This window comes from Camelus ferus, chromosome 10 (genome assembly GCF_009834535.1).
Source record: "Camelus ferus isolate YT-003-E chromosome 10, BCGSAC_Cfer_1.0, whole genome shotgun sequence".
Lineage (NCBI taxonomy): Eukaryota > Metazoa > Chordata > Mammalia > Artiodactyla > Camelidae > Camelus > Camelus ferus.
In genome coordinates, this window is record NC_045705.1 from 5,980,643 (window position 1) to 6,005,129 (window position 24,487).

Sequence of the window (24,487 nt, forward strand, 5' to 3'; positions counted from 1 at the left end):
GGGGACAATTTTACAATGAATGCCCCTCATTATCTGCTCCTTGAGTATATTTCATGGTGACTCACTGGGGAGTCACCACACTACTCAATGGAAGCTCATTCACCTCCTGTATCTTCACGCAGAAATTAATGTTTGTTTTTTTTTCCTAAAAGGGGGCTCCAAAAAACCTTCCATTCACTCAGGGTGATACAGCAGTCATCTAGATCAACAGGATGCAGTCGAAGGGGAACTACCATAGGTCACCCACTGGAGAGGCAGTGCAGCAACTGAGTAGAATGGGGGAAAAGTGGTGGGAAAGTATAACTGTGAGAGTTTGAGATTTGCAAATGTTAGCCACTTATATAAAAATAGATTAAAAAAATTTCTTCTGCATAGTACAGGGAACTGGATTCAATATCTTGTAATAACCTTTAATGAAAAAGAATATAAAAACAAATACATGTATGTATATGCATGACTGGGACATTGTGCTGTACACCAGAAATTGACACATTGTAACTGACTTTATTTCAATAAAAAAAAATTAAAAAGTCAAGCAGATAGCTTTTCAAGAGCATACTGAAGGATAACAAACTCTTCATAAAACAATCATCAATAAAAAAGTATGTCTAATGAATATAAGTTGAGAAGGTCTATGAGTAAAGCTTATACATAGCATTTTTCTATTGCAATTTAGATATAAAGGCCCTGAGTAAAGAAGCAATCTTTCCTTAGAAACTTTGAATAAAAAGAAAAGTTAATTAGAACAGATAAAGACACCTGCAACCTAAAAAAAAAAATAATTCAGACTAGGCAAAAATATAAATGATAGGTTTTTGGCCATAGAAAGTTTTTTGGCCACAGAGGTACAGTTACTATATTGCCTTTATGGCTTCTTGGTTTATCTCATTTTATGTAACTATGTTTAATAAAATGCACATACCTCTCATTTCACTATACATAGTCATTTCAAACAGTGGTTCTCAATATCATCAGACACTATTTTAATGACAAGTATTTGATAATGTTTGTATATTTAGGTTACATGCTAAGTTTCTATAATAAAGAGAACCCCACATAAAGTGTCTTTAAAAAGATGAGAGTGTATTTCTCCCTTAGGTAAAAATTCTGAAGGTAGACAGATGATCTGGGACTGGTTGGCAGCTCTAATATCAAAGGTCATTCAGGGTCCTATTCTATCTTGCTTTCCAACCATCTCATAGCTTGTCGTATGACTGAGACTAACTTGCCATCATTAGTCTCAAATTCCTGAAAAAAAAAAAAAGAATCCATACCTCAAACTTTTAAGATCAAACTTGATGTTGCCTATGTACATTCCACTCACTTCCCATTCGCCAAAACTTACAAAGAGAAATAACAACGCAAGGGATTCTGTGTAATGTAGTCGCTGCCTGGTAGACAGTGCTCTACTATAATTAACAATATTCTATTGCTAAAAGAAGGTAAGAATGGATATTGCAGGTAAATATTGGTCTCTGGCAAACAAATTTTACAAAGATAAAAGAAGTATAAAAATAAAAAAAATTCTTGCTAAAATAATAATTTCAAAATGAACTTGTAATAAAAGAGTATGAATATCTGATCAGCACGAAGTCATCAGAGGCATGCACCTTTATGAAGAAAAAACTTGGATGAAATAACTTCAAACACACCATGATACAGATGTGTTATACTGGCATCTGAAAACTGTGCTATATTTTCATTATTGATTTAATTTTCTGCAATTGTGACCTAATTTATCAAAGTTCCAAATGGAACAAGGTAGAATTTTATTTCAATTTACATGATTGCACTCCTAATAATTCCACTGTATGATAAAATCAGGTCAAAACTATTTGCGCTTATATTGAAAGCAGAGTATAATATTCTAGGCTTCAATAATTCTAAAGACATATTTCAACTATATGAATAATTGTTAGTACACTTGAAAGTTGTCTGGAGTGTATATTAATTCTTTCTCTGGTATAGCCAGCAATATCCTCCAATCATTGTGACAATCAAAAATAACCCCATACATTTCTAGAATGTGCTAGGGGGAAGTGAAAACCCCATTGGCAACCACTGTTAAAAACAAGTAAGGTTTTCATTGTTATCAAGTCTGTGTTAAAGAAAATTGGGTAAGCAAGACATATTGTGAAATCCAAAATTACTAAATCTAAGTTTATTTAATACTCTGTGCTACACTTTGGGTTTGAAAGTTGGCCTATGTATTACAATTATCAGAACATTCCCAGGCATTTCACAAAGTAAATAATGTTTATCAAAACAAGCCTTCTTGTATCTGCACTTATAAGTCAGCAGAGTCGTAAAAGTGTTTTATGTCTTCTCTATACAAGTAATTTTCTTTGGCCTCTTCCTATTTCATATTAGCAAAACTTAGAAAAAATAAACATTTGTTTTCCTCATTACTTGATTTTCCTGAAAAAAATAATTACTTATATCTGAGAATAAAACCAACATGCTAAGTTTTCTTCCTTAATTTATATAACTTTTTAGATTTACATATGTTGTATCATAAACATTGCAAGATTAACTAGGCTTAACTATGTTGAACTATAGCCATGATTTATGTGACTTCATTCTTCTATGTTGCTAAAAACTTTCCTTTTATTTAATTGTTTTTTGTATAAACATTGCCAACAACCATCTTTCCCTTCCTATTATAACAGAATTTCAGATCTAGTTTGTTTCCTATTAAACTTAATGTCTATTCTCTGAGTCCACAAAATCCTTGAATTGATATTGCTTTATGTATGAGATTGCCAATGATAGTATGCTTTTTACTCTGAATTCTACTCTTGCTAATATCAGTACTCCTTTTTTATTCTTTATTTTCCTACTGTTTCTTCAATAAAATTATCAGGCATTTTGTATAAGTTGACTTATATCTGTTTGTTGCAGGCTAGCACAGCTTCGTGGTATTTTTAACCTAGTCTTAAAGTCTTTACCTGTTGATCAAAGAATTTAACATAATTATATTTATTTTCATATTTGTTACCTCTGATTTATTTTTGATATATTACTTTATGTTATCTTACTTTCTGGTAATTGGCTATTCAGAAATACAACTTTTCCTTCTGCAAAATTTTGAAAGATTGAAATCTTAATTTTCATTATAAGATCAGTAACTTATAATTTCATCATATGCATACGTTAATGCATATTTCTGTAAAAATAATTACAAAAATAAAAAAGAAATTTACTCTTCCACAGTGAAATTTGTAGTTGCAGCCTTTAATATACTCTTTGACCTTACAATGCTTGTCTATTTATTTGAATGTTATAGATGCAGCTTATAAATAATTATTATGATTCATCATGCAAATTATATTTCTCAATAATTTGTTTTTGTTCTTGCATTTATTTTAATCATATTTACAGAGATAATTTCTATTTTTCCAATATTATTATATTATCACTTTCACAATATTGATTTCTTAATTTTAATTTATCTTTTTTCAAGAGTGCCTCTTCAATCTCCCTCCTCCCAGGAAGATAAATATTTTTTCTAAGGGTTTTCATAATTTATATGTCATCTTATTGCCTATATGCTGGCTTAATTAGATAGAGATTATCTGAATCACAATAATCTCTCCTTTCTCATTACTATGCACCAGAATTTTTTTTGCTTATTTTATTGTTGGCACTGGCCTCTTAGAGTAAATAAAGCATTTTTATTGTTAATTGCATGTGCCCTTAGGACAGAATGCTGGGTTTGAATTTTAGGTCGGCCAAATATTTGTTTTACATGACTGTCACTTAACCTCTCTTTAAATTTCTACATGAGGTTAATAAGGGTATCAGCTTATAGTTTATGCAATAATTTGTTAATATTTGAATCAATATCCCTAAAGTACTAAACAGAGTACCCAGCATGGAATAAGTTACTCACAGTGTTAGCAGTGATTTTTTTCAAGAATTCTGAGCTTATTCTGATTTTTTCCATGAAAAATAACCTGTTTTGCTGCCTCAATGCTTGTCAGAAGTTTATTTAACCTTAAGATTGTAAAGGTTACTTGAAAGTTGGTGATCTCTTTGGATTTGCAGACTGAAAGATATTTTCAATTAAGAAAAAATGGCCTTAATTATGAATAAACAATACTGCCATTGTTTTATGTTCTGCTTTTTTAGCCATATTAAATTTTTTCTCAGGTTTTCTGTCTTTTCACTTAAAAACTTTCTCATAATTTCCCACTGCTTGGCTAATTTTATGCTCTATGACAACCTTTATACCTGATTTTTTGGACAATATTTTCATACTGTGCTCCAGGTCTTTCTGCATCTCTGTTGTCATTTCATCCTTTTAGCTTTTTATGTGCTCCTGTTTCTATTGTGTAGAAGCCATAACTTTTGCCTTTTCTGGGCATGTATCAAGGAGATTTCTTCAGTATGTTATTATTATTATTGTTGTTGTTTTCCATATTATTTTGTTAGAAAACCATTTCAAACATAGTACATATAGAAGACCATACCTTTTAGCATATAAGCCTCTTGGTCTTTTCTTGCATCCATCATCCAAGCATCATAGGAGGTAAATTTTTTTCCCAGTCTACTTCCTAGGAGTGGAGTCCTAGAAGTTATCATCTGGAAATGAATGAGAAAGTTACGCCCTGATTGATGATGGAGGGTCCGGGGTGTAAATCTGACCAAGGCTGGTTAAATCATCCCTGGGACATGACAGTTTAATTTTATGTTCAGTATATTTCTACATCCCTGTATTTGAGGCAGCAAAACCCACCGTCCTCAGTCTCAAATCTCTACTCACACAGTTCTCTTCTCACTCCTTGGAAGGTTTTACCTAGATAAAACTTACTCATTTCTATTCATTATTTCAGACTCAATTTACAATATTGCCATATAAAAATTTTTTTCAATTCAAAAAGTGGGGAGTTTAACATGTTTCACGTATAAAATCTCAGCTTGAACACTGTTTCCTCAAGTTGGCTTTCCCTTGAGGCCGGAAGCCCTATAAAAAGACCGGCAGGACCCCCAAGCAGGGTCACTACTCTTGTGCGGGCACCATCTGATTCCCTGGCCCAGCCGCTCTTCCTCACTCTTTGCCTCTGAAACGGCTTACTTACCCCTAAAATTCTATTGGTTCCCTGAGCTCACTTCTGATTGGTTATTTCCTTCACACCTGATTGGTTATTACTCTCACTCCTGATTGGTTAATTCTCTTACTCCTGATTGGTCTATTTCTACAAAGCTTGTTTCTGGTTGGTCAACTTCTGTTACACTTTATTTGCATATGATGTTGCAAAGTGTAAAACTGGCAGCCTATAAAGGCCTGTGTAAACCTACAGATGGGGTCCAGCTTGGAATGTTAACTCCCCTGAGCTCACTGGTGTAATAAACCTGAGTTATGCAACTCTCTGAGTGCTGCTTGGTCTCTCGCCCAGATCCAGGTTCCTGTTACAACTGAGCTGTAACACATTTTCCCACAACACCCTCACTAATACATTAGTTATCTTTACTCTCCTGTAACATCATATACTTAGCTTCCTGTTACACTTATCACATATGCATTTATGTACACAGGTGTTTCTTCCCTGGGTAAGTATCAGGGAGGGTAGGGTTGTGTTTTACCTTGTGTATCACTGTCTTTCTAGGGCCTATCCAAAGACCTAAAAAGGGAATTATTAATTATTAATTGAATTGTATGGACTTCTAATGTGAGATTGTGGTCTGTTGCTTGTCTCTTTTTTATTGGTAGGGTAAGTGGCACTTTTTCAATTGTGTGTATTTATAAATAACAATGGAAAATTGGAAGGAAGCATATCAGGTCCTGCTTTTCTTTTTGCTGTCATTTTGACCAGAAATAACTTGTAGAGAATTATAATGGTTACATTCTTTTTTTTTTTTTAACATTTTTTATTGATTTATAATCATTTTACAATGTTGTGTCAAATTCCAGTGTTCAGCATAATTTTTCAGTCATACATGGACATATACACACTCATTGTCACATTTTTTTCTCTGTTAGTTACCATAACGTTTTGTGTATATTTCCCTGTGCTATACAGTGTAATCTTGTTTATCTATTCTACAATTTTGAAATCCCAGTCTATCCCTTCCCACCCTCCGCCCCCCTGGCAACCACAAGTCTGTATTCTCTGTCTATGAGTTTATTTCTGTCCTGTATTTATGCTTTGTTTTTGTTTGTTTTTGTTTTTGTTTTTTAGATTCCACATATGAGCGATCTCATATGGTATTTTTCTTTCTCTTTCTGGCTTACTTCGCTTAGAATGACATTCTCCAGGAGCATCCAAGTTGCTGCAAATGGCATTATGTTGTCGGTTTTTATGGCTGAGTAGTATTCCATTGTATAAATATACCACCTCTTCTTTATCCAGTCACCTGTTGATGGACATTTAGGCTGTTTCCATGTTTTGGCTATTGTAAATAGTGCTGCTATGAACATTGGGGTGCAGGTGTCATCCTGAAGTAGATTTCCTTCTGGATACAAGCCCAGGAGTGGGATTCCTGGGTCATATGGTAAGTCTATTCCTAGTCTTTTGAGGAATCTCCACACTGTTTTCCATAGTGGCTGCACCAAACTGCATTCCCACCAGCAGTGAAGGAGGGTTCCCCTTTCTCCACAGCCTCTCCAGCATTTGTCATTTGTGGATTTTTGAATGACGGCCATTCTGACTGGTGTGAGGTGATACCTCATTGTAGTTTTGATTTGCATTTCTCTGATAATTAGTAATATTGAGCATTTTTTCATGTGCCTTTTGATCATTTGTATGTCTTCCTTGGAGAATTGCTTGTTTAGGTCTTCTGCCCATTTTTGGATTGGGTTGTTTATTTTTTTCTTATTGAGTCGTATGAGCTGCTTATATATTCTGGAGATCAAGCCTTTGTCGATTTCATTTGCAAAAATTTTCTCTCATTCCGTAGGTTGTCTTCTTGTTTTACTTCTGGTTTCCTTTGCTGTGCAGAAGCTTGTAAGTTTCATTAGGTCCCATTTGTTTATTCTTGCTTTTATTTCTACTAGGAGAAAATTTTTGAGATGTATGTCAGATAATGTTTTGCCTATGTTTTCCTCTAGGAGGTTTATTGTATCTTGTCTTATGTTTAAGTCTTTGATCCATTTTGAGTTGATTTTTGTGTATGGTGTAAGGGAGTGTTCTAGCTTCATTGTTTTACATGCTGCTGTCCAGTTTTCCCAACACCATTTGCTGAAGAGACTGTCTTTATTCCATTGTATGTTCTTGCCTCCTTTGTCGAAGATTAGTTGACCAAAAGTTTGTGGGTTCATTTCTGGGCTCTCCATTCTGTTCCATTGGTCTTCATGTCTGTTTTTGTACCAATACCATGCTGTCTTGATGACTGTAGCTCTATAGTATTGTCTGAAGTCTGGGAGAGTTATTCCTCCAGCCTCTTTCTTTCTCTTCAGTAATGGCTTGGCAATTCTAGGTCTTTGATGGTTCCATATAAATTTTATTATGATTTGTTCTAGTTCTGTGAAATATGTGCTGGGTAATTTGAGAGGGATTGCATTAAATCTGTAGAGTGCCTTGGGTAGTGTGACTATTTTAACAATATTGATTCTTCCAATCCAAGAGCATGGAATATCTTTCCATTTTTTAAAGTCTTCTTTAATTTCCTTCATCAATGGTTTATAGTTTTCTGTGTATAATTCTTTCACCTCCTTAGTTAGATTTATTCCCAGATATTTTATTACTTTGGGTGCTATTTTAAAGGGGATTGTTTCTTTACTTTCTTTTTCTGTTGATTCATCATTAGTGTAAAGAAATGCAACTGATTTTTGAACGTTAATTTGGTTACATTCTTAATTAAAATACTTTATGAGACAGGAAAATCATCTAAGTGAGAAAAGCCCAAAGTATGATTTCAAACACCAGTTCTTACTTTTCTTCTTGATTAGAAATAATTTATTGTGTACAAACTGTTGTTTGTACATTGTAATATTTATTCCTACCTTGTTTTTCCTCAAAAATGCTTTTTTCCTTCTCATTGATCACTGCATGATTTGCTGTAACTTTCTATCCTTTCCTCTCATGATTTTTCTTATGTTTGGGGAATGAGGAGATGGAGTTGGTAATTATTTTCTTGGTTAATTAAAATAGTCAGGGAAATACATTTTATTAGTTTAAAAATACCAGCTACTTCTTAACTAGATTTTTGGGAACAAAAAATTGAAATGTGGTCATTAGTCATTACTGATTTTTGCCAAATCTATTGTGTGGTAGATTGAGAATTAATGTTACAATTCTTCAGCCTTCTAGAACAAAGATTTAAGTGACACCAACAATGTAAAATGAAATATGTCAACCAAAAAAGTGGATGATATAAAGCAAATGATATACTGATAACTGACATAGGACTTCAGAAAATTGATTTTTCATCATAGAACTTTAGACAGGTTAAATATTTGAGAAGACAGGATTTTAGGTGGTGCTTTATACAGAAAGACCATTTTAAGACCTATTTAAAAAAACAATTAAAATTCAAATTCCCTTTTCCAAAGTTTGTAGTGAAGTGATTGCTCCTTCCCTATGCCAAGAAAAGCAGAACATTGGATTCTTGTGACACTGAAACAGAGATCCTCTATACTCTCCACTGCTATAGACTGCTGAAAGCAGGAGTGAGTGTTCTAAAAACAGGAGGCTAAGTGACTGTGTATATATTGACTGTTTGGACACTTTTCACCCTCTCTACCTCTTCCACAATAAGCTACAAGAACACTGGCAGCCAGGATCATGGCTTGAGGTAAGAGACTGAATTTATTTTAGGTTTAAAAAGAAGAACCATAGATTCCAAGTTGAAAATCTATCTCTACCAGTTCATTACTTAGACAGGTTTACAGGTTGATAAACCCCACGCATGCTCACAGATCTTTCAGTATGAGAATTAAAAAGCAAAACAAAAACAAATAAAAATATAACAAAGTAAAACTAAACAGAGGTAACATAATGATAGACAGTAGAAGAAAAAAAACCAGTGATATCAATACCATCAAGAGAAGAAGATATGACATTGAGACATATGATGACTTAGAAAAATAAATTTCAAAAACAACAAAAACCTATCAAAGTAAAAAACAACAAGGAAATGACAAAGACAATAAACAAATACCAAACTGAAGAAACTATAGGCAACAATCAAAAACAAACTACCAACTAACAAAAACCAAACGAATCAACAACCTTCCCAAGAAGAGCAAATGCTGAAGGAACATGACTTTCAACTTGAATTGTATACCAATTTTGTCAATCAATTTAAAGACTGATATCAATCAAAGGTAAGAATCGGGAAAAAAAAATAGACCACCCTGTTCCCAGAAAAAAATCTACATCTGATGCTGACTTATTCATGAAGGAAATGAAAAATATAACTTTCAAAACCAGGGAGAATATAGGAAATCCAGAAAAGATGGACACCAAAAGAGTAGAAAGATCTGATAAAAGGAATTCTAGGACAATGGCAGTGCAGGGAGCACAGTTAGTGGACTTGGAACAGAAGAATTGAGACCACCAGATCTCATATCTTAATAAGAGAGAGGTGGGGAGAGAGAGAGAGAGAGAAATGAGAGAGAGGCAGAATGGGACTGAAATGGTAATTTCACTGCTTGAATATTCTGGCAATAAAGTCACGGTATACATAAGACGAAACAAAAATGTGATTATTAATTAGAAAAGTGGGAAAATATTATGTAAGTTATAAAAAATATTTTCTAAACTTGATGTAAATGTTAAATAGTTATTTAGAAAATAGGTGATGAATTTATATTACAGCTACAGCAGAAAAATTTTATGTGGAAAGACACGTTGTTTATTATCACCTACCTTATTAGGAAACAATATATCATAATTAAACTGGAAAATCAATAATAATATACACATATTATTTAGAAATGTTAGTAATTTTCAGAAGGAAAGAATGAAAACAGGAAACAAGAATAAAGCATATGGAAGATTGTGGCTGTGGTTGAGTATTTTTTCGTTTTAAATATTATAGTGCTATTTGATTTTTTGAAATGTATACATGCATTAATTATGAAAAGAATTTTAAAAATTTAAAAAGTTATTTAAATTTAATTTGTGATGTTAGACATAAACACCAGGGATTATCACATGATAATTCAATGATTAATCATGGATAATTGAAGATACGTGTATATTATTGTATTATTACACACAGAAATATATGCATATGCACATCATTTCTTTAAATAATAAAATTTTAAGGCCAGTAAAAGAGTCATAAACAGGTGACCTATGGGCCAAAATCTATCAAATGTGTTTTCTATGCTCAAGATATTTAAAAATTAATTTGAATTATTCGAGTAATCCATTACACTCACCCATTTAATTATACTCTCCCTTTTAATGTTATCAAGTTCCTAAAGACATTTGAATTTATGATACCATGACTTATAGGGGATATTCTAAAAACAATTGAGCTTTGTATCTCCATTTACTAGGTTATTTTTAGATGGTATCTAAAAATACATATTAATGGCCTAAAATCAATGTCTATCAAAATAAATTATTTAATTTAAAACTATACAGAACTCTCAATACTGTGAAAATTGGGATTAACTTAATTAACAGTATAAATAAATAAGTAAATGAATAAACACATGTTTTAAAATAGAGATTCTAGATCACTACTGCTACTTTCTTTTAGTTTGTAAGAAAAATACAAAATAATTAGAATTGTGAAAACTGAAATATCTTGCAATATTATGTTATAGCCTTTCCCCTATTCTAGGCAAATTCAGCTCAGGGATCACAAAAGAACATCAATTGAATATTTGGGTCATTAAGAATTTATTTTCATATATTTATCTCTCTCAAGTATTTTATTCCTAAAAATATCTCTACCATTATATATGCTTATATACTAGTACATACAATAAATATATATTTATTGCCTCAAGCTTATCAAAGAAAAACCTTTACAAGCCACCCTGATATCTAAGTCCCAATTAATTTAACCATAGTCTGTTTGCATATTTTATACATAAAAATGTGCCAAGTATTTACAGCCCATGTGAAAGTACCTCATATGAATATTTTGGTATAAGTTTCTTATCACTATTTAAGAAATTTTCATAACTTCAGAGGATCTTTCAAAAGACATTGATAATTTAACTCAAGTAATAAATGTGTATTACTATATATCAGGAAAAAATAATTTCAAAGCAGTTATTAACAGTCGCTTTCACTTTTGCTATAGACATATTTTTTTATTCATTAATACAACCAGATCATTCCAGAGCTACTGTGGTTCTCCCCTACCCATGGCAGGTAGCTTCTGCAAATTTAAATTAAACATGGTGCTTAGACCATGTGTAACAAAAGCAGTATAAATGAGAAAAGAGATCTTTAGATCCTCAACTTCTCGTGGACAGGAAAAGGCCACTTACATGCAAACAGTTTTATTAAAAACAAGCAAACTAAAAAGGTAAGTCAAGAGTAGATCCAAGAGTCCAAAGGACAGAGTCAAGAGGAATTATTCACAGAAAACGGAAAAATGTATCTGATTCATTTCAGAGTTGCCGTGGATCAGAGAATGCTGCATGCCTCTTGTCTCCCTCTTTTTGAATGTTACTGTGTATTGGGTGTGTAGGAAGCAGTTTGTCTCTTTAATACGCAGACCATTATATCAAAATAAAGTGTTTTTGAGGAGCTGTGTTAGAGGTCAAATCAAAGGAGTCTCATTCACACCTGCACCTATTATAGACAACAGGATCCTGAAACTCAGACCTGAGACCGGTGCTGAGGAGTATTTCCAGAGGATGGGTGCATTTTATATGTATGAGGAATGAAAATATGTGACTAGAAAAAGGACTTAGGCAGTGGTAACACATGAACTCAAAACTGTCTAATATTTCCTTTATTTCTTCCCTGGAATCTAGACTGTGCAAATGCTGGACCAACAGAAAACAGAGGTGACCTAGTGCCAGACTCTGGGTCTAGTCCTTAAGAAGCAGGCAGCTTCATTTTCTGTATCTTGGGATGCTCGGTATTTGCATCTTCATGCTGTTAGGAGAGGCCATGTATAGGTGTTCTGGCTTACAGGCCCAGCTGAGGCTCCAGCTGACAGCCAGCAATCACCCTCCAGAACCTGTGCATGGCATTAGATATTTCAAGCCACCTCAAATGATATTATGTGGATCAAGAGGTAAGATATCTCTGCTGAGCCTTGGCCAGAACTGCAGCGTTCTGAGCAAAATAAATTGTTCTGAGCAAAATATATTGTTTATAACCCATAGATTTGGTCGAGTTCTTAAACAGCAATAGATAATAGAATCATCAGAATGAATGAACTCAGTGGTGCCAAAATTATTAAGTAAATGCTGGAAATCCTACAAGTGGGATAAAGCTGGATGTGAATTTAATCAAATAGGATTTCCTCTTGAATAACAAAAGGATGGAAACAGGGATGATGGAAAACATCCTAGGACTGGGGCTTGCTTTATGAGAAAAGTAGAAGAGAAGGCTCACCACTGAACAGAACATGGAGTTTTTCCAATAAGGAACAGAAAAGGGAGAGGTCATCTGAAAAAAGGCTTTTAGTATTCCATAAATATTTTGCTCCATTTATTTGCAGAGGAAAATAAATGACCTTAACAGATGCTAGGAGGAAGAAAGATAGTTGCTCCTTCTGAGTTGGAGAACTATCTACCATATTGACAAAAAGGCAGAACTTGGCCCATCTTCAGAGCTGGAAACTATTTCCTTACCCTTCTCCCACCGAGGGTATTTTCTAGCACATAACATAGCTGGGCAGCTAGGCAGCCTGATCATTTAAAAGTCTGTTTACAAAAATAGTGAGCTAATTCCAGAAGTTGCTCCAGTAAAATTCAGGACAACACTTTAACATATTGATGATGATAATAAGCAAAGTCAGGGCAGAGAGAATATGCTTGGAGGCCAAACTCTTAAAGCAATAACTGTATCTGAGAACCTGTTTCTCCAAAACCACAGATGAGTTTTCTCACTCTCCTCATAGTTTAAGGCATCAACACATTACATATGAACAATTTAGGATGATTTTCCAAAACACTCCATGATCAAATATATCTTGAGATGGGATGGAGTTGGCTGCGAACACTTACATAGAAATTTTGTTTACACCAGCTTGTCCACCTTACCAGATCCGTTGTTGTATCTTTACTAATACAGCAATTACTACATAAATATCTTGCACTTTTTATGCCCCACATAGGGCTTTTCTTGAAATATTTAGAAACAATAAAAGTATTCATTATTGATTTAATTCTTATGCTTCTGCGGTAACCATGATGTAAAGGAAAAATTATTCAAAATAAAAGAAAAATATTTGATCTTTTATACAAAATAAGAAAATTACTGTGATAATATACCAAAGTGTTTCATTTCTATTTATCTAGGAATGCAAGGGAGTTTGAGAATTCACTCAAATATCTGTACTTCAATTAAATACATTTGACTTTCCCTCCATATTGACTGTACAGATCCTAATCTGTTTTTAGTACTAAATATATTAAATTGTCACTCTTCACTAACTTTCATTCTGTTCCTCTCATTGTAACACTGAATTACCCATCCTTGGGCGTGGTTTCAGCATGAAGAAAGGATGGAACCCAAAATCCAGAGGGAATGAAAGAAGGCAGGTTTAGTCTTCCTGCTAGCTGTAAGAATGGAGAGGAGGGGCAATGACAAAACAAAGGCAAACAAAAATTTGACAATTTTCAATTCTAGGGAGAGAAACACAATGCAAACAAAAAAGTAAACATATATGTATATTATATATATATATATAATGTATATTTGTATATATGTATAATGTATATTTTATATTATATATATATAATGCCAGATAGTGACAATTACTATAATGGAAAATAAAACGGTAAATGGAATGAGGTGTGATGAGGATGAATGGGGCCATTGTCATTTTATATAAGGAGACAGAGGATAGTTACCTAAGAACATAGATTATGTATGAGATCTATAAATATGGCTGTCTGTAGAAAGTGCATTTCAAGCAGAGTGTCTAAGATAGGAGCTAATTCATCTGTTGTCAAGTCAACATCACTAAGTATTTGACACTTGGATGCATGACAAATAGAGATTGAAGAGAAGGGTAATTAAAACTCTTCTAAGACTCAAAAAATCCTGCTTGCAGGATATCTCTAATTTTTTTGTTTAAAAATGTGTGTCCAAATTGTTTCCTTAGGTTACCTTTGCCACAAATTCCCCCCAAGTTTTTGCTCCCAATTTTAGACCTCACTTCATTCTCTTTTCAAGTGCTTTTTGAATTTTTGCTTACATCCATAACTCTAGGAATGAGAACAAACAAGGCCAAGGCAGATTGCTGTAGTCAAGTATTATGTATTTACTATCTAAATGTTTGATGTCAGTTTACAGTAGTTTAATTATGTTGACGTGCTCCTTAGAAGCTATCTTTGCCCCAGGGAACGTGAGTCTATAGTTTATTGAGTCATTCTGAATGGACACTCTTAGTGCACTTGATATAAAGTCAGAAGGGATGTGTGGACTTAGTCAAACCTATCCAGAGTGACAAGAAATGTCACATAAGCTCACTTCTGCTACAACAAATCCTTTGTGTCATTTGGGTAGAAGTGCTCTAATGAGGGGGGAAAAGGAACTTTTGAAGGCTCAGGAGAGTAGAGTTGGTATATATCCATTCCTACTTCTCCATGAATAAAGTCACACTCTTTACAATAGTTAGAAATGTTAGTGATTGATTGATTTGATTCATATTATGGAGGTAGCAAATGGAGGTCTTTAGATTCAAAACTCTTTTTCAAAGTTGGTCCCCCCAACAATACATCTTCAAACAACCCCAATCCTCCACTCTTCCCTTAGTTCACTCTACTTCTCTCTTCTTGTCTCTTCCACTTGATTATTTCAATATCTCAGATTTGAGCAATGTGTTCCTAATGTCTTATACTTGGCATCCCTTTCTGGCTCAATATTTCAGCAGCTGTATCTGTGGTTAACCACACTCTCGTGTTACTGATCAGCTGCTCTCTTGGGCAGCGCTGAGACTGGCATGCAGTCTGGACTTCATGCGATGATAGAATATTGATAAAGTTCTTTTTATTTTGCAATGTTCAAACTACAATGCTTACTTTTTCTATGCCAAGCTGTCCTTTATGACTTTTATCAGTTGATTTTGTTCATTTCCTCCAATTCAGCTAAATTCTGTTTCTCTGCAAAGGAGCAGGTAATATGTTTTTGTATCTGTTATTACCTAGTACATTTCTAATATTATCCCAAAGGAGAGATGATACATGTGATGACATCTTCCAGATGTTATCTGTTATCCTATTGTTTGTATTTATATGTTTTGATTATTTGTTTGAGATACTAAACTCTATCTCAAGTTCAATTTTTCTTGATTCCAGAGTTATTTAGAATATTGTATCACACTTGCTTTTTGTCAGCCTATGTCAAACAAGAGAATCTTCAACCTATGGCTCTTACCTTGGAAGAGTCTAAATACTCCACTGTAATAGCAAATTTTCCCAAATATGTTTTAAGTGATATAAAACTATTTCTATGAAAATAGCACCTAAGTACCTGTGGTTTATATCCCTAATTTTGTAAGCTACTTGTAACAACTCAAGTACAAGAAATAGAACAAAAACTACTTTATTTTTAAGCAAATCTATAACTTATAACTGTAGTTATGTTTCAGTTGCAAATTAATCATTCACAGTATAGTTGGTTGTGCATGACACAAACTGAAATTAAATTGTATGGATTAAAACTACTAAATTTAATGGCAGATTCAAAGAGTAAGTGCCAGTTTCTCTGAATTCAAATAGGAGAGCAAGGTTTTTAGGAATCATTCTTAAGCAAGCAAACCAATTAATCCTCAGGACAGGGGAGACACAGGTACAAAGTCTTAAGTTGGAAATAAGTCTGTGGTTGTGAAATCTGGAAGAAGGCTCAGGTAGGACTTGTAACCACTTTGAAAAATGTCATTTTGCTTTTCTATCTGTTTATCATCACTCGACCTGGTTAATCTTTTTTTGGTTTAGAGGGCATTTTCTAGTTTCAAACTAGTTTGCCATAGACAGAATTATCTTACAAGGACATCTACTGTGAATGGTCTGAAAACCTAGACAAGAGTTTGAATACTTTAATTGTCCTGAAATATTCCTCTGGCCCCTGGAGTTCTGCTGAAAGCTGCTGTAAACCATGAAGTGAAGCATGTACGTTTTCCCTTTTTTTTCATTTTTACGCAGGCCTTGAAAAATTGCTATGGTGAGTGAACAACTTACTGTGACACTGTAAACAAAATTAGCATTGTTAAAGGGAACAGAAACATAACCCTGCTAGTTTATGAAAAGGAAGAAATGGTTGTCAATCCATCAGTGTATTTCTTACTATTGTGCTTGGTGAAGTGACACATAAGTGGAATCACTATATAGCAAGCAGTCCACTCAAAAGCAACTGCTGTTGGGGTTTAATATCTTTGCAAATGAAAATCATGTTAATGCATCAATTGGTTTTTATCGAGAACCTATCTTTTCTCAGGGATTGAACACAGGAGTACACAAGATTGATACGGTCACTGCTCTCATAAAATTCAGGATAACAAGATAAAAGGTAATGACTATTGCTGAGGGTAATGTATGAGTATTATGATTGGATGTTACTGAGTCCAAAGTCGTTCTGCTCGCTGCACGACAGGCCAGTAAATTGGAAGATGAGGTGTTGGGGTTAGGAATAACAACTTTATTCAGAAAGCCAGTTGACTGAGAAAATGGCAGACTAATGTCCTGGAGAACTGTCTTCCCCAAGTCAGAATTCAGACTTCTTTTATACTAAAAAGGGGAGGTTGGTTATTGCAAACTTCTTGGTGTCAGAATCCTTCGTTCTTGCAGCTGTCCATGTAGGTCAGGTCATGGTGTTCCTGAAATCCTCCGACAAGACAAATGTTATTCTCTGTTCTGCAACTTTTTACCTCTGTATGAATGGAAAAGTTTTCTACCCTAAAAGGTCAGAGCCTTGAGAATAGGCTCTCCTGTATATTTCAGGCTATAGACAACATTCTTTTACAAAAGGTGTAGAACCAGCATGACTCAGCACAGGAAACAGAGCACAGGGTTAGAGGTAAAGAACAGATCTAATGTGGAGTCAGATTTGTTCTTCCATATTACAAGGGCTTTTCAAAATACTCCATAATGCCCAAGAAACAGCACTAGACGTAATTCATAGGGTTACAGTAAGCTTCCAGGAAGAGAGTTTTGTCTTATTTTGCTTAATTACATTTGTTTTTATTTTGTGCCCTCCTCCCCTATCTCCTACTATAGAATTATAGAAGTGATCGAGGGAAAAAATAGAGGGTATGGAAGAGTAGAAAGACAGCATGCATGTTTCAGCAGAGACCAGAGTGAAACATACATGAGAACAAAAATGGGTATTCAAAATCATTAAGTGGTTCTGTTTGACATCAGATTATCATGAGAAGCAAGCGGTGAGGTAGTAATTACCTCACAGAGGACACTCACTAAAGATTTTCTGTCCATGAAGAGCTGATGCTCTGAGATGGGAAAAAGCAAACACATGAGTCTGGAAAGAGACATGAGTTAGGCCATGGAAAATACTCCAAATCATAGTGTATTATTCAGAATAGAGGGATGAACTACGATAACTTTCACACTCCCAAATCTTAGTAGGTTAACACAATAGGATTTTATATCTCACACACGTTTTGGCCCCGTATAGATGAGACAGTCCTCTTCCTTCTTGTACCTATGCCACCTGGAACACAGGACTTCAAGGCAGCCACAGAAGGAAAGGGCTAGAGAACTGTGGGGTGTTCGAGCAGTCAGGCTTAGCAGGGCTTGCCTTATATATTGGATCTGCCCACATGCCAATACAATATCTCTTCAATATTGATCTGGATCTAATTACACTGGAGGTTTGTGAATGTGGTCTCTATGCCCGAGAGGGAGATGTGGTGTGGAGAACACCTAACATTGTTTCTGCCAAAAAAAAGAAGTTAAACAGTTTAAATGTTGCTGATAATAAAATGGATGAAGTAGGTACATTTTTTATGAGACTAACATGGTGAAGAATACAAAATGTAGTCTAAACACAAGAAATTTCTTTTTCGTGTGTTCTTGCAAATAAACAGCCTAATTGCTCTACATAGGGTTATCATACCATAAGGGTAATTTAGTAAAAACATTTATAAGTAACTTTGAGAATAATTAAAGTAGTGTCAAGGTATTTACATAAGGATTAAAGGAAAGCTGGAAAGCTCAAATTAGCAGAAGTAATAAACTGAAAATATTCCTGAGACTAATCAGTTTTAAAACAATTTTCAAGAAAGTTATGGACACGTACGATAGGTATAAAATGATATTCAAAAAACAAATCAGTGTTAATAGCTCAATTCAGAGTCAAACAGATACGCATTTTCCCATCCTTCATCCTTACCTTTGTGTATATACATATTTGTGTGTATATATATATATATATTTTAAACATATATATTACATATAAAATATATATATTTTAAATAACATTGTAAGGTTTTCTATAGAAAGCAAATTATTTTTAATGAAATTTAATATAGTTTAATGTAATCAATATTGAATATTAAACATATTTATACAAATTAGTGTTTTTTTCTTCTTGTGACAAATTTTTGACCCCAAAGAAGAATACATTTTAAGATATATTTTTATCCTTAAAAGTGAAAATTATAGGTGATCACACTAAGATCTGTCAGGAGTGTGAGTGATTTGGCACTCATATTGTTCTGGAAGAATATGTTTAGATACACAAGTTTTTGGAATACAATATGGTAACATTACCATTCAATTGTATCATAAATTCTGCCTACCAATCTAGCCTGTAGATTTAAAACACATACGTAAAGTAGTACACACTTGGTTTCAGTGGCAATAAAAACAATAATAATTGACTTTATTATTAAAATCTCAGTAAATTTTACTATATATATACTATAGTATTGTTAGGTAGGAAAAGGAAGTTATGGGGAAACATATATAGCAGCAGGTGATTTTTTTATAAATAAGTCAATACAAATATATTTGTATGTATGCATGATTAAAATTGTATGCTCATGATAAAAATTGTGGGGGGGGTGTCATTGTATTAGACTTTTAATATCCATTTCTCTGACAAGGCTGAGGCTTGTGGGGGAGAAACATGAAATGTAGAAAAAAATGCAACATCACTGTAACAAATAGCATTTTATCTAGTGAAAATGTGATAAAAATTCCTATCAAACGTATTGCTTGAAATATAAAATATGGTTAAGAACACTGTCTGAAATTTTACATGAACTAATGAACATTTACTTTGTTAGGTGACTGGTAGGTAGGTCTTAAGATTCTGTTACTTTAATAGATTTTCAGCAATCAATATTATTTTTTTAAAGAATAAGTCGAATATTCATAAAAACTTTTACATTATGATGTGTGGTTAAAATTTTTCATTTTGGTGGTTTTTGTTCATGCTAAGGTTGAAAAACTTAACATTTTACATACAGTCTACTCTTTGAAATACAGGTCTCGTGGATTATACCCAGCACGGTTGTTTAACACTAGATCAGAAACCATGGTAAAGATGAGGAGGTAAGAATTTGGCTTTTCATGAACGTTTCAAAATTCTGACCCCCTCTATCCCCAAGTCAAACCTGTCAGAATTGTTGCCTCCTTTGGGGCCTTTTTTATATTCTGGTGGTAAATCTGTCAAAATCCAGTTTTTCTGATTCTTATGAATTTGCTGCCGACATTTCCCCAAGCATCTAGCTCTGAGTTACGTTAGACCACAAACCACAGATATTTGAATTCTGAGTGAAATGCAGCGTTTTTGAGTAATCTAGTAACTTTTTTCAGCTAGAGTTTATCACACTGAAACACACACAGTGCGAAATCTAAAGCAGTCAGACTGTCACAGTCTACCCCTCCCTTTAGAAGCACTTTCTGCTTCTAAATTCTTTCATGTCGGTGGCATGGCCCCTGAAATACGAGACTTGAAGCGGACAATGACCTTGTGTGCTCCTGCTCAAAGAGAGCTTGCTTCTTTGTAAATCTTGGTACTAAGAAATGCTAGAATGCCTGTCCCCTGTAATTCACACTGCAAAAGGGTTGTCTGTGCCTACAGGTGCCTCTGAGTTTTCAGCATGCCTCACATAGTGCATTTTCAAAGGCCAGCTGCCTTCTACCAAGGCTTTGACGAAGGCTTTGAAGGAGGGCTCTCAGAAACAGCCTGGGAGTAATTTCCAGAAATCTCTGTTAGTTACCGGCTGAAATAAACAATCTGATTTCTCTTGTTTTAGCTGATAGTTTTTAGAAAACAACTAGTTATTTAACCTATCCAAATATTTGGTTAAAAAGGGGGCTAACAAAATGAAGTGCACTTAGATTCTTCTAAAAATTGTGACTTATATTTCCTGAGTACACATCTTCTATTCAACAAACAGGTTTTGAGCTCAGACATGGCATTATACAGTGTGCAGGAAACAGCCTAATCCTTGAAAAGTTTAGACGCTGGAAAAGAATACATTATTGATGAGTACTCATGCTTTATAATATTAAGGTTTATCTGTACTGAGCCTTCTGCCATATTTAAGAGGCTTCTGCCAGGATAACTCCAAGGAATGAATTTAGGTGAATAATACAATTCTACATCGTGCCCTGATTTCCACATACACACGCACACATGTGTGCTCTCACATGCATAAATATACGTTGAGTTTTACAAATAGATGATTGTTCAAAGGAACAGAAGCAGGAGAAAAGACAAATAGGCCTTTAAAAATCTAACTTCAAATATTGAGAATTAAACATTTTTAACTGAGATAATCATTTTATTTATTACCACCAAATATCAGCCCCAATATCTGATAAACTAACTGAAGGAAAAAAACGATTTGGTTTTTTCAACGTTCACTCATACAATCCACGTTTCCCAGGGGTACAAGAACTTGACACAAAGTGACACATAGCAACTGCATCCAAGTACAAAGTTAAAGGGACAAGAAGTTGACTTAAAGACAGAAATGGTTAAAAAAAAAAAAAAAAAGACTAAGTGAATTCTGTCCTTAAGTTTTAATTTTTTTCCCTGAAAAAAATTTCATATGAGCTTTTATATCATTAGGCAATTGAAATTGAAAAGTATCTACTTAAGGTAATTATGTCTTGAATTCTAATTTATCTCTTTGTGATCAGTTTAAATGTGGCAAATTGACTGAGTGCAAAGGATTAATGCAAGTGAAACAGCAGTCATTCTTTTTTATGTACTGCACACAATTCGGACCAATTTTACTGCAGCCCTATAAAAAGAATTTCATCTAGGAAGTAAGTGAAAAGAGTAATCCATTTAAAAATAATGAGCAGGAGGTTAGTGGCTTTTCATCCCACACTCAAACTCTTGTTTAAACCAGTTTGAAATCTAGATTTAGAGAGAAAAGTACAAAAAGTAGGCTCATCTTTTAAAATGAAAATCTTCTGGCCAATCCCGACAGTTCACCTACCACATAACTACATGTATCTCCCTTGGTGCTTCTTTTATATGATTAACTACTTTTTTTTTTTTTTTAATATTGAACTTGCTGTTACAGAGTGCAACTTATCTGATGACTCCTCTCTTCTTCGATATTACGTTAAACTGTCAGGTCTGAGCTATCCATTTTCTTTGATTGGTTTCTATCCATCTTTTTGCACATTACATACGAGCATCCAGCACAGCAGACTGACAGACATGCCATTTGAGGATCATCGTAACTTTGAAAATGGTAGCTATCATTTCTATTTCTAGTCTAAAAAGGTCCAGAGCCTAGGTTGCACTGATGCAAAACAAAAGGAGTTACCAGAATATAACTGTATTCTGTTCTGAAGAGGAATTTCACATTTATTAAAAGTAGAAATGAAATTTATCAGAGAGAATCCTGGTTAGTCTCAGGGCAAGTCACGAGGTATCCCCTGACATAAAGTAGTGTACCAAAGCCCTGCTGAAACTCATCATCCTTGTGGTGAGCAATTGTATTGTTTTCCCTTTTGGAACACATTTAAGCTTCCTTCTCCTAGTGCTCAGGGAATGAGGGGTCTCTTTTTTCTCCCCCTCTGCCTCCTGCTGCCTGGGGAAGGGAGTTCTGAGATCTGGGCTACAAGGTAAGAGATGAAGGTGAGGGTGTGAGAATCACTGGGAGTGGAGGCAGGACATCCTTTTTGTACAGATCTCCTGCCATTCCTTCCATCTGTAACAATTAAGCCCCCCACCCCCAAAAAAAAGAAGAAGAAGAAGAAGAAAGAAAAGAAAAGAAATAGATGTCCAAATTGGAAAGAAATAAGTTAAAAATTTCCCTACTTGAAGATGACATGATAGTATATATAGAAAATCCTAAAGACTCCATCAAAAAATTTTCAAACTAATCAACAAATTCTGCAAAGTTGCAGTGCAAAATGTCAACATACAAAAATCAGTTTGGAATTTGCAGATACTAGCTACTATAATATAAAGTAGATAAAAGCAAGATCCTCCTGTACAACATAGGGAACTATGTTCAATACCTTGTAATAGCCTGTGGTAAAAAAGAATATGAAAGGAATATATATATGTATAACTGAATCACTATACTGTACATGAGAAATTAGCACAACATTGTAAACCAACTATACATCAATTAAAAAAAAAGGTAGGTTTCTCACAGTAGCAATGAACCATCCAAAAAAAAGGAATTAATAGAAAAATTCTACTTACATTATCATTGAAAAGAATAAAATGATAATCAAGAAATAAAATCAATCAAGGATTTGAAAGACTTGTATATTGTAACACTCATGATGGAATTGAAGATGACACAATAAATGGAAAGATATCTTGTGTGCACAGATTAGAATAATTAATATTGTCAAAATATTCATACTATCCATAGTGATCTTTAGATTCAATGCAATCCCTATAAAAATTCCAAAGGCATTTTTAACAGAAATAGAAAATTACTCCCAAAATTTGTATGGAACCATAAAAGAGCCCAAAAGGTAATGCAATCTTAAGAAAGAAAAACAAACGAAAGGCCTGACATTTCCTAATTTCAAATTATATAAGAAACTCATATAACTCATTGGCTAAATTAATAATAACCTGATTTAAAAATGAGCAAAGAAGCTGAATAGATATTTTTCAAAGGGCCAAGATGTATAAAAGTGCTGAACATCATTAATCATCACAGAAGTGAAATCAAATCCAGAAGATATTACCTGTTAAGCTGTCTATTACCCAAATGTCAAAAGATAACAAGAATATGATGTGATCTTGTACATAGAAAATCCTAAGGAAGATAAACACACACATACACACAAATTATTAGAATTAATGAGTTCAACAAGGTGGCAGAACTCAAAATCAGTAAACAGCATTAAATTATATATCTATACATCAACAATTAACAGCCAAAATGAAATTAAGGAAAAATGACATTTATAAAAATGTCAAAAACTATTTCCTAAGAGAAGTTCAAGACTATATCCAGAAAGAAAAATAAGTCACTGATAGAAGTTAAAGAAGACTTGAATAAATGGTGAATTATTCTGTTTATAATTGAAACTTAATATTGTGAATGTAGCAATACTCTTGAAATTCATCTACATATTTAATAGATTCCCTATAAACATTTTGCAGAGATTGACAAGCTGGTAATTAAATAAAATGGAAGTGCAGAATAACCAAATCTTGAAAAAGAAGAACCAAGCTGGAGGACTTCTACTTCTCAATTTTCAAAGTTACTACAAAGCTATAGTAATCAAGATTGTGGTACTGGAGAATGAACAGACATACAGATGAAAGATGGAATACAATTGAGAATATAGAAATAAACCCTTACATTTAGGATTAATTGATTTTTGACAAGTATCCAAAGGCAATTCAATGGGGAAATCATATAGTCTTTAAACTAATGGTAGGACAAATGAGTGTCCACATAGAAAAAGAGTGGACTACGACCTTTGCTTCCTATTGTATACAAAAATTAACTCAAAATGGGTCATAGACCTAAATGTAAGAGCTAAAACTACATGCTATAGAAGAAAAGAAATGTAAATCTTTGTGACCCTGGATTAATGAAATGGTCTTAGATATGACAGAAAAAGCACAAAATCCAAAAGAAAAGCTAGATAAATTGGACTTCCTTAAAATTAAAATATTTTAGGAAATTAAAAACAATGGAAGAAAGAACACACTGAGATGTCATGTTGACCACAGTGAAGAAAAAAGATGTAAACTCTTTGCAAATAAATGAAAAGAGTAATGTATAGTCATTTTATTGACTTTCTTGATATACTCTACTTAACCTATTCTACTTAGCCCTTTTCCCAAATCCTCCACTCCCAATTTCCCTTTTCTGTGTCACCATCTACAATCTATATTGTTAAAATCAACAACCCTTCCTTATTGTTTATCTTGCTTGACTTCACAGCATAATTCCACAATTTTGATCCTCTCTGCTTACTTAA